Source organism: Hevea brasiliensis, chromosome 6, assembly GCF_030052815.1.
Source record: "Hevea brasiliensis isolate MT/VB/25A 57/8 chromosome 6, ASM3005281v1, whole genome shotgun sequence".
NCBI classification, from domain to species: Eukaryota; Viridiplantae; Streptophyta; class Magnoliopsida; order Malpighiales; family Euphorbiaceae; genus Hevea; species Hevea brasiliensis.
Genome location: NC_079498.1, coordinates 28,785,697 through 28,798,469, shown reverse-complemented (window position 1 = coordinate 28,798,469; position 12,773 = coordinate 28,785,697). Strand labels below are relative to the sequence as shown.

Below are 12,773 nucleotides of genomic sequence, written 5' to 3'. Positions count from 1 at the left end.
ATCCCTATCTGACTCTCTTAAATCCAACCCGGTGCCGAATTACTCAAGCTCGGACTTCCACTTAATAACCAAATCGAGGGTCCCAGTGAATTACTCAAGCCGTGACTACCCCTCAAGGATCGGGTCCCGGAATTACTCAAGCGTGGCCCGTCCTATCCATAGTCCACACCACATCACACGCACGCTAACGCACGCACACTGCTCCAAATTACCACAACAACATTCATGGCACATTAACAGTTATGAATGCAACATAATTCGTGCCTAGAGTTTAACTACATAAATATATGCATATAAGTGATGCATGGGCATGCTGAACATATAATAATATTGAAATTACAATTAAAATTAATATTTTACTCACTGTACACCGTCGACTATTGTGGCTGCTGGATGCAGGAAAATAGTTGATCTCGATCACCTAATAATTAAATTATAAATTTATTAGTACTAACTCAAAATAAAACTCTAAAGAGGCAATAGACAGCCTAATTCATGCCGAAAATCCGGCAGAGTCTCCCCTATACCTGGGACCTACCCAACCTGCAAAAATGCTCAAATAACACTTCTAAATTCTCAATTCCCACAATCACATCTCATCAATATCACATGGCCCCTCCTGGGCCCTCCAAATCAGACAATACTCAAAATCTTAAAAATTACGTTTTAGTCCCTATAATTGACATTTTTCAAAAATCCACTCAAACAAGCTCTAAAAATTCTAAAATTTTGCCCCGCGGTCCTTAATAATATTATAAGGCTATTGCAAAATGAATTGTAATTTTCTAGTCACCCATGAATATTTTATTCAAGAATTTTACTCGATTCCATAAGTTTCCAACAGCTAACATATTCCTAATTCAACCCAATTAAATATTCACATATTTAAACCTCCATCCTCAAGCTTCAACCAATTATATAAAATTTAATTATCTTAATTTCAATTAATCTTATATGCCCACAAGCTAAAAATATAACTAAAATCCATCCTTATTTCTCAAAAATATTCTACGATCACCCAAAAATTCAACTAACACCATAGAATATCTCCAAATAATTTTACTTTCATCATATATTTTTCTTAGAATTTTTCTCCAATTTTTTCCTGTTTAAGAAACACTGTATTTATGCTCCACAGACAGAGAAATAATAAAAATTGTCTTACAGAAGTTTATCTGTGTCTCAAAATTCCAAAAATTTATGAGGAAGCCTCTGGAAGTTGAACCATCTCCATAGCTCAGGGCCACCGCACCACCGCGCGCACGGTGGCGGCCGTCACCGGCGACATTTGCCGGATCTGATCATACCACCATGTTCCTCTCCTCTTCCTCAGTCCATATGTGGTCTCGGATCGTCGATCCAACGGTCGGATCGTCGTAGATCCGAAAAAGCTTGAAAACCCAAACTTTTCTCCTCCATATCTCACTCATCCGACCTCCATTTGCTTCAAAATTGGTGTCAAAGAAAGCTCTCGGAACAAGCTTTCCAACGCCATCGAATCGCCTCGATCGGACGTCGGACGGCCGAAATCGAGCGGAAAGCCGCGCATGTGCGCGCGTTTTCTCTCTCCTCTCCCTCTCTTGCCGCCGTTTCTGGTGGTCTTGGTGGTCGCCGGAGGGTCGCCGGCCGGTGGGGAGCTGCTTGGGACGTCGCCGGCCGGTCACCGGAGAAAGGAAGAAGAAGAAGAAGAAAGGGAAGAAGAGGGAAAGAAGAGAAATGGGAGGGGGTCCTCCTCCCGTTTTTCTTTTGAATTTTTTTTTTTTTTTTTTTTTTTTTTTTATAAAAATGGCTGCTGTGATAGTGGGAAAACCCACTGTCACACGCCAATTCCCATCAATCAATTTTTTTTTTTTTTTTTTTTTTTTTTAAGGGTTGTTACAAAAGTCCAATAAATTTCTTGACTGCTGAATTTTTAGTGACCCCATATGTCCATGAATTCCTTTTATACTGTCAAATTTTTAGTGACCCCATATGTCCATGAATTCCTTTTATTTTCTTACAATTTCTATTTATTTCAAGTCCAATTCAATGATTAAAAGAAGAAAACAGGGAAAGAAGACACTAACTTCTTGTAGTTCAATTCTTGACTTGTATAAACTTTAGAATTTCCTCACTTCTTAGTAACCAAAGTCTTCCTCTTGGTGTAGAAATAATTTTTAGTGAAGAGATTTATGGAAAATATGGTGTGAAAAGGGAAGATATTGAGCTAGAAAAAGAAAAATGGAAGAGGGAGAGGACTTAGGTGATTCGGCCATGGATGGTTTGAAGGAAGAAGATGACTTCCTTTTCATGTGATTTTTGTCTTTTATAATCTCTCTTATCCCTTTTAATTAGTTGTTGCATTTTCATTGGTTATTATTTAAATGATGTCATTATATATTATGGTTAAGTAATAACTCATATATATATATATATATATGTATATATATATATATATATTTATATATATATGTATATATATTTGATTTTCTTTTCCCATTTTCTATTCATATATCAAAATTTAATTTATTTTATGTATTTTAATCTCTCTTATTTTAATTGACATTTAGTCAAAATTTAACTCTGGGGTTGAAATGAACATAATGCCTTTCGTTATGCTCATCGGGTTATTTTTGATCTGTACCGATAAATAAATTCTCCTGAATTTTCTTTGACATTTATAATGTCATTTATACTTCAATAAACTTTTAATTAAGTCCTAGAAATTATTTCCTAGGGTTCCTCGTGGGTCTAGGGTCGGCAGCTGACTTCACAGTCGCTTTCCAGTACGGTCACCCATCGCTGTGAAGTCGGCTCATTTAACTGAGTTGTACTTCACTTCTTTTACTTTTCTTAAATTTTACTTAGTCTGTATTCAGTCAATTTATGTTTTCTCACTCTAGTTTGAGTGTAGTTTCAGACATTCTAACTGTCCGAATAGACATTAGTCATCGAAATAGTAGAATGTATGGACTACCTAAAGTGAGGGCGTTACACTACTCCTTTTTTTTTTTTTTATCTGACAATCTATGGATCAATTTTCTTACGACCCAAATAAGCTTTGAAAATTAAAATAAGATGGTATTTTAATTCCTAGAGGCCTACTCATAATTTAATTTTCTCTCACTCAATTATAATGGACCAATCAGCTTTCTTACCTAAAGATGATAACCCAGTCTCACAATTTCCTTACCCAAATACAATAGACTTTAGCTTTCTCAAGCTAGGCTTGATTCACAACTCTCATAAACCCATTAACTTTTTAATAATATCAAGCCTATTCTCTCAATTATGTTACCCAAAGACATTAGACCTAAATAATTTTTCAAATGGACTGGACCCAAACTCACATTAATCTCACTAATGGGCTTCAATTACAATATTAGGTCACCCAAATACAAGCTCATTAGCTCATATAAGCACCCAATTCTCACAGATAGCCCAAATTGACAAAAGATCAAGTCTATCACACACTTTCTCCCTCTCCCATTGTTGACCTCTCTCCCTCACTACCAATCCCATGCCATCTCTCTCTCTACTTCCCAATTCTCTTAATTTCTTCCCTATTCATACAATTTTCTCCTAATTTCTTTTCCTAATCACACACCACTCACGCTCTTCCAAATTCCCAATTAAAACCACCAAAACCTCTCAAACTTCACAAACCCACACCCTCTAACACTCAAAATCAGCAAAAAAGGATAAAGGACATTCATTTCCACCAACCAAGAAAGGAAAGAAGGAAGAATCAGTAGCCAAGGGAGGACCCAAGGCAGCTTTCCGCAAGAACAGGAGGAAGAGTGGGCTGCGCAAGGAAGAAAGGGAAGAAAAGAAAAGAAAAGGAAGATGAAGGAAGAAGAAAGCTTTTGACAATTTCTATGTATCAGAAATTTTTAGGTAACAAAAAATTACATGATTTGATAAGAATGTTGTGAAATTGTATGATTTTGATCACCCAAAAATTTATGATAGATGAATTGTTGATGAATTTGATGAGATTGCATGAGCTTTTTAGATATCAAAATTTTTTGTGTAATGATTAGGCTTGACACAACTAGGATTCTGAAATTTTTTTTATTAATGAATCTGATAGAAAAGATGAAATTTGAGCATCAAAAAAATTTTTGGTAGCGTACTTTTGGATAAAATTAAAGAATTTTGAGCATTAGAATATTTTCGGGTAACGCACTTTTGATAAAATTGATAGTGTTGCATGATTCTTGCCTATACCATGTAATTGATGGATGATACTTGCAATTTGAGCTTCTATAAATTTTTTTGGACCTCCAAATGTTGAGAAAATCTTGATCATATGTTGAATTATTGAACTGTGTGACCTAAAAGCATGCAAACGTTGAACAATATATTGATTTCTGATTTATGTCTTAATTGTAACCCTTTGCGGTATTTGAAAAATTTTGGCACAGTATTATTATAGAGAAAATGCCATCAAAATTTATGTAAGACCCAAATCTACCTTATAGCACTAATATTTTTGCCTACCGCAAACTACATAAATTAACACCTTATTGTTCTTTTTTGGAAATTCTAGACCAAACTGCTTGCAACTTGGCTTGTAAAACTTTTATCAATTTTACTGTTTGTCCAATATGGATAAACTTTAAAAAAACTTTTGCATGGGTGTATCAACTTGATTTCCACTTTATAAATCATAAATGTCACTCATTATTTCTTAAATTTTCTTTCACTAAACTTGGTACCACCCCATTACTAATTTTGCACACACTTAAAGCACACTTCATAACACTAAAATTTAGCCCATTTATACCAACCCAAACCACAAAATCTCCACTACAAATTAGAAAACCAAGCCACATTATAGAATCCATTAATGCATCCCAAAAGAACCCTCTCCAAAATCCTAGGCTATTCCCAAGAATATTTTACTAAGGTAATCCCATGGAACACACCCAATGCCAAAAATCTAAACCTCAAGCCATTGTAAGTAAACTTAAACTACTCAAACCCATTTCCAATCAATCAACTTTAATACATAGAGCACACACACATACTTTAACCAAGAACTCACTTCTAGCATATCTAAAATCTTTTGAAAATGAAACTTTTGGTTAATGAGAAATACCTCTTAAGCTCCATTAACGACTGTACTTTTCTTTTTATGACTAGAATTGGATTAGATTCCACTGGAACCATTGACAAACTTCTCTTTGCCCAGTGTTGCCAATATGGACAGGCCTTCATCCATCAAACCCAGTGAGTATTATTGTCCATTTTGCACATGCCATTTGCTCCACTTGTCTCCATTATATTGACTTGCCATAAACCTTTAGGTCCCTCCAGCACAACTATGGGAATGTTAACGTCACCCACCACCACAGCTATCACTAAAGGTACCTCCCCAAATTTTATCTTACTAGCAATGAACTTTTTGTGACTTGATTTTACTTGTAGTGAATCCTTTGTCTTCTTTTGCACCATCTGCTTTGGTTGAGAGAACTTCTTCATTTTTCCAGGTATGACATAGTCCTGTTTTTATTTTGACACAACTTAAATTGTTTACAGGTAGCACAAGGCACCAGCTCCTTATTCTCAACACCGCCTACTTTTGCAACTCTAGTAAGTCCTTTAAGACCATGACTTCTTACATGCTTTCCTTTTAAGCTAACCATTGCCTTTTACAGATCACCCCAGCAAGACTTCCTTCCACAGGCCCATCTAACAACTAGACCAATGCATCACTGGCTGCTACTATTATTCCAGACGATCTAGGGTAAGTGTACTATCACCATCATTCGCTTTCTTTTCATGCTCAAACCATAACTTGCTCTTATCTTATTTTAAACAGGGCCACCATTGTCACCTCTTTCAATCCTCTTAGTTATTATCTCTGCCTAATTGCCACTTTTGAAGAAACTACTCATTGTGCCCTACCCTATCCATTGTCTGGCTCATATTAAATCCTTCTGGGAATATATACTACTTTTTGGGACCTTGGTTTCATGAAATCTTAGCCCTGGCTACATGCTGGATGAACAAAATGGCTTAGACATCTTTCCCCCAAATAGAAGCAAACTTGGCAAGATATGTACCTAATGAGGTTGATAGACTTGAGCTTGGTTGACATTGTCTATGATGAATCACTGTTGATTGCTTTATTACCATTCTGATCTCGGCATTGCAACTATTTTATACTTCTATCAGGACCCATGTTTGTCACTTTGAGAGATGTAGTAACTCTTGCCAATCTACTTATTCATAGAGAGACTTCACCAGCTCTAGCTGTAGATTTGGCATCCACCCAGCCTGCTGGAAATTTTGGGGCATTCTTTATCAACTTCATCTCACTTAATGCTTAGAAAGGTGACATCACTGATGAAGAACATGTCCTCTTCCTTGGGGTCTCATCAGCAACTTCATCTTCTGCCCACCTTTAGGTAGACCATCCTTGGAGTTGTTATCCATAGCTAAGGCATTAGTTGATGGCATACCTTTGAACCTTGGTGAGATGTTGTTAGGCAGTTTATACTCTTTTTTAAGCTCGTTGGCTAGAGATAATGCTACTCCTGGTGGTGGCCATGGCATCTTATTACTACTTCAGCTCTGGGCTTTCCACTGCTTTTCTAATCTTCGGCGATCCTCTTACACTGTCCCTCCATATTGTTCCTCATACAGTATAGTTGTGGGTAGCTGATGAATTGCACTTGCACCACACTTGGTCCACTTCTTTCGGACCCTGGACCCAGACTATCTAGCATAGTATTTTTACCTTTTCACTGACTATCTTGATTGGGTGCCATGCTATCTAGATCTGGATGCCATGAGAGCTAGTTTTAGCTTAGTTGCTGACATTGGTCCCGACAACCTTAAAGCTAACCTAGTCCCTAGCATTAGTAACAGCCCCTGGTTTGGGTCGTTATAATTAGAACATAATTTTATACCTTAGAACTCACCTTGGTCAAAACACACAAAGAGGGAAAGGGAAGGGTTGCCACCTAGGGTTTTAGGCTTCCTCATTTGCCTTAAAATATCAATTGAAGCAAAGAACGTAAGGAAAGATAAATTTGGGTGGAAGGAAAATGTAAGGGTTTGAACCGTTAAAAATTCCTTAACTTTGAAGTGTTTTAAAGAACAAAATCTATTTTTTCAATTCATATGAAGTTTACATATCACAAAGTTATGATTTGAGAACACCAATTCAATCACACTGCATGAATTCGGTTAAGAGTGAGTTCTACTTTTTGTTTTAATTATTTTAAGGACAAATAAAATGGCAAAAAGGCATGGAGGACTAGAGAAGTAAGTTGGTTAACAACAAAACTTAGAAGACCAATGATGGACAAATGGCCTTGGTAAATACAATAAAATGAAGGCCAATCCATGTTTAAGCACTGATAAATTTGGACAAAAATGTGTCTAACACATTTTTTTCCCCTTTATATCTACTATCTCAAATTTGTGTGTATGTATTGAGATATGATTATTAAGGATAATAGCTCTCTACAAAGAGTTAAGTTGCCCATCATCCTTCATTTATAGTACAACTCAACTCAACTAAGCCTTTATCGTAAAAATTTGAGGTCGGCTATATAGATTCGCTTTCTCACTCTAAACGATTTTGGGTTAAATCCTCAGAAATGTGTAATACTTCTAGATCATGTTGTACTACTCTCCTTCAAGTCAGTTTAAGTCTACCCCTTCTTTTCTTTCTATCCTCTAACCTAATGTGCTCTACTTGTCTAACTGGAGCCTCCGTATGTCTATGCTTCACATGACCAAACCACCTCAATCTCCATTCTCTCAACTTATCCTCAATTGACACCACTCCTACCTTTTCTCTAATACTCTCATTACGAACTTTATCTAGCCTAGTATGGTCACTCATCCACCTTAACATTCTCATCTCTGTAACTCTTATCTTAGACGCATATGACTCCTTCAGTGCCCAACACTCACTACCATATAACATGGTCGGTCATATAGCTGTACAGTAAAATTTTCCTTTCAACTTATTGGGAATCTTACGATCACATAAAACTCCCGTGGCATGTCTCCACTTCAACCATCCGGCTTTAATCCTATGACTAACATCCTCCTCACATCTCCCATCTACTTGAAGGACTGAGCTGAGATATTTGAAGTCATTACTTTGGGATAGTACCACTCCATCCAAACTAACTCCTTCCCTATCACCAGTTTGGCCTTCACTAAACTTGTAATGCATGTATTATGTCTTCATTCTACTTAACTTAAAGCCCTTTGACTCTAGAGTACTTTTCCAAAGCTCTAGCTTTCTATTGACTTCTTCTCGCGTCTCTGATACACTTAAATTGTATAGATGTTTTTAAGCACATTTGTATACTATCTTATAGCATTTAGGCAAGTATTTTTATGCATAGTAGTTAATTTCATTAGTTTTTATAATTTCTATTATCAAGCCCTTAATTCCATGTTTTGTGCATCATTTCAGGTGTTTTGGTGAAGCCCCACAGTATAGGAGTGCAAAAGGAAGCTTGGAGAGGTCAAGAGACTGAGTATTGCTGTTGATACAAAGCACACGGGTCGTGTAAGCCAAGCCCCAGACCCGTGTAACCTTCTGCTAAAAGAAAGCCAGATAGCCAATGGAGAAACAAAAGTACATGGGTCGTGTAATTAGACCCGTGTAATCTATATGGACCTGTGTAAGTCTCTGCCGGGCACAAGCTTGAAGAACCTTATGGGAATAAAAGTACACGGCCCATGTAACCAGTCCCGTGTAGTTGGCGCAAATCCATGTAACTCTCTGTGCCAATGCAAGACTCCACAGTTCCACTCCAGCAAGTTACACCGCCCTGGGCCGTGTAGTGACACATGGGCCGTGTACTATGTGGCGGCCAGTTTTATAATTTGAATTCTCACTCTTGTTTTCTGATTCAAATGAGACTCCTAAAGCCTTTTGGACTCAAAATGAACTAACCCTAGAGCAACCATTATAAATAAAAGAGAAAACATCAAAAAAGGGGGCTCTCTTTTATCTTTTGACAGCACTTTTGAGGAGTTTTTGAAGGAGAGAAATCCACACTCTACACTCTCTCCAGCCGTCTCGAGGAGAGAAACATCAGTACCAAAAGGAGTTTTCTAGCTGAAACTCTATAAGATCAAAGCTGCAAACTCTCTTCGGTTCCTTCATTTCATCTCCTTAGACAAATTTCTATTGTTTTATTTCTTCTACATGATTTTCTTTTTACTGTTTTTATCTTTTATCATGATGTTTGCTAAATTCACCATGAGTGAGTAGTTTTCTTATTCTGGATTTAGGAGAGTAATGCTTACAATTATTATTATGGATGAACACTAAGTTTTATTTATTGGATTTGAGATTCATTCCTAGATTTAATTTCTTGTGATCTTAATGCATGCTATGTGCTGGTACCCACTTAGCCATGATTGTAGATGTTAATTGAAGGACTGAAAGGTGAAGATTAATATTAGAAAATCAAGATCTTGAACCTAGGAATTCTGACATAGACATAGACTGATACCTTTGTGGAACTTCAAAATTGGTCAAAGATCTTAAAGGATTTTAATTAATTTGATCATCACGAAAGTCAGGTTTAAGTTAATTAGAATATACCCCAGGTGCCTTGAGAGAGGATTTAAGATAACTTAGGACTGATTTCCATCAAGAAAAACAATCCTCAATTCAGTAAATAAACGAGATAACATCCCTAGTAAGATTCAAGTGTGAAATCTTAATTCCAGAATTGTTTCAAATAAATTATTTCATTTTAAGTTTACCATTCTAGTGTTTAAGGTTAACAAGCTTCATTCTCTAAGTATTCGATAGCCTAGACAGTTAAAATTACTGTGTAGATTGGTACTTACTAATCAAATTCCTCGTGGGAACGATACTCTACTCATCACTTTATTACTTGTTAGCGATTCGTGCACTTGCGGGGTTGTAAAACTAGCAAAATAAGTTTTTGGCGCCGTTGCCGGGGATTTTTGGCTTTAGTAATATCAAACGATAGGCAATTTAGTTGATTTAAGTAATTATATTTATTATCTAATTTTATTTTACTAGTTGTATTTCTCTTCTTTTCTCTCAGGTACTCGATCTGGTATATGACCAGAACAAGGCCAGAAGAAGAAATTTTGGACTGTGATTTGGAGATAGACAGAACTCTGAGAGCCATCAGAAGGGAAAGGAAACATCAAGAGCACGGTCAAGGAGATCCTGAAATTCCAACCATGGCCGATAATAATGACAGACCAAGACTCTTGAGAGATTATGGAGCTCTATCTGTCCAAGGATTTCAGCCCAGTGTCACTAGACCCACAATGGAAGCCAACAACTTTGAATTAAAACCAGCATGGCTCCAAATGATTCAACAAACCAAGTTTGCAGGTTCACCAATAGAAGACCCACACTATCACCTCTAGTGCTTTCTTGCCCTATGTGACACATTCAAGAGGAATGGAGTGTCTGATCAAGCAATAAGACTCAGAGCATTCTCATTCTCCCTTCGGGACAGGGCAAGGAAGTGGTTACTTTTTCAACCGGCTAGAATGTTCACTACTTGGGAAAACCTCTCTCAAGCTTTTCTAGCAAGGTATTTTCCACCTGCAAAGACTACAAAACTAAGGCTTAAGCTCAACACCTTCAGACAAAAGGAGGGAGAATCACTCTATGACGCATGGGAAAGATATAAAGACCTGTAGAGGGAATGTCCACACCATGGCATAGAGGATTGGTTATTAGTGCAAAATTTTTAAAATGGGTTACTACCCTCTACAAGGAGCACAGTTGATTCAGCTGCAAAAGGTGATCTAATGGAGAAAACAGTGACACAAGCACTTAAACTTCTAGAAAGGGTTGCATACCATAATTGTGAGTGGTCAAATGAAAGAGGAAATGTAAGGAGAACTGCAAGGGTCCAGGAAGTAGACGCCCTAAGTATGATAAATGCTCAATTTGATCAGCTCACAAAGAGACTCAAAAGAATGCAAGCCAACGCAGTTGGTATAAACAGTCAACATGAGGACAGCTATGGAGGAGGATACATGAGTTCAGAATACAGCAATTTCAATGAACCTTCAACAGAACAGATGAGCTATGTGAATAATAGAGGAAACTTGAACCAGAGGCAGCCTAACAATCCATATTCAAATACTTACAACCCTGGATGGAGGAACCACCCAAATTTCTCATGGTCCAATCAGCAGAACCAGCCAATAAACAAACAACACGGGTACAAACCACCAGCACCCCCTGGATTTCAGAACAGAGGTCAAAACTTTGCACAACCATCACTACCTCTCCAACCTCAACAACCTGAATTGAAGATGACCATGGAAACCATGATGGAAGGATTCCTAGCAGCTCAACAACAACAAAATGAATTGATTAAACAGTTGACTTCCAGAATGGACCAACTTGCTCCTCATAACAAGATGCTAGAGAATCAAATCACTCAGCAAGCAAGTTCTTCAAGTAAGGTTGCTGGCAAACTGCCTAGCCAACCAGAAATGAACCCAAGGGAGCATTGCAAGGCAATTACACTGAGGAGTGGGAGAACTCTAGTGCAACCAGAGGTAGAATTGACAGAGGAAACCATAGAAAAATCTAAAGGCCAAACAGAGAAAAAGGAGGAAGAAGCTAAGAAAGATCAGGAAGAGGAAGCAGGGAAGACAAAAAAATTACCATAGCCATACCAGCCTCCCCTACCTTTTCCTCAGAGATTTCAGAAAGCCAAATTGGACAAGCAGTTTGAGAAGTTTTTAGAAGTTTTATAGAAACTTTATATCAACATCCCCTTCACTGAAGCACTTTCTCAGATGCCATCCTATGCCAAATTTCTTAAGGAAATTCTGTTAAAGAAAAGAAAGCCGGAAGACTATGAAACAGTAGCTCTAACAAAGGAATGTAGTGTCATATTGCAAAACAAACTGCCTCCAAAGTTGAAAGATCCAGGAAGCTTCTCCATACCCTGCCTCATTGGTAACAAGAAAATAGATAAGGCCCTCGGCTATTTTGGGGCAAGCGTCAGTTTAATGCCTCTATCAATATGCAAAAAGCTGGAGATCGGAGAACTGACGCCAACGACAATCTCATTGCAATTGGCTGATCGATCTGTTAAATATCCTGTGGGGGGCATACATGAGAACATCCCTATCAAAGTGGGCAAATTCTTCATTTCAGTAGACTTTGTTGTCCTTGAGATGGAAGAAGATGTTCAAATTCCTATCATCTTGGGAAGACCATTCTTGGCAACCGTCAGAGCCATCATAGACGTAAAAAATGGGAGACTAACCCTTAAGGTAGGAGAAGAAGAAGTGGAGTTTAACTTGTTTGACACAATGAAACACAAATTTGAACCTAATGAATGCTTCAAGGTTGACATAATTGACAAACAAGTTAAAGAGGAATTTCATAAGACACATCCTAAAGATCCTCTTAAAGCATGTATTGTGCACAGCCACACGATGGATGATGAAAATTTAGAAATAGCAGTCTGTGCACAACAGTTAGCAGCTCATCCACCCCTACCCCTAGCTAAGGCTTCCGAGATGGAGAAGTTTAAGGAGGAACAAACCAAAGTTAAGCTCCAGGAAAACGCCAAATAGGTAGAGCTTAAACCTCTCCCCTCCTCGCTAAGGTATGCATTTCTGGACTCAAACTCTAAATATCCTATTATAATCAATGCTAGCCTATCTAAGTTAGAAGAGGAGAAATTGTTAAGAGAACTTAGGATCCATAACAAAGCCATAGGGTATAAAATAGAAGAACTGAAGGGAATCAACCCTTCGATTTGCTTGCATAGGATACCCATGGA

The 12,773-nt window shown here is 37.5% G+C and overlaps 1 non-coding gene across 1 annotated transcript; it reads right to left on the bottom strand.

Annotated features, from left to right (window-relative positions):
- Positions 1-10,575: 10,575 nt before the first annotated feature.
- LOC131181224 (small nucleolar RNA R71) lies at positions 10,576-10,682 on the bottom strand. The gene has a single exon (XR_009149850.1). It is a non-coding gene; the product is annotated as a small nucleolar RNA R71 (small nucleolar RNA).
- Positions 10,683-12,773: the final 2,091 nt, after the last annotated feature.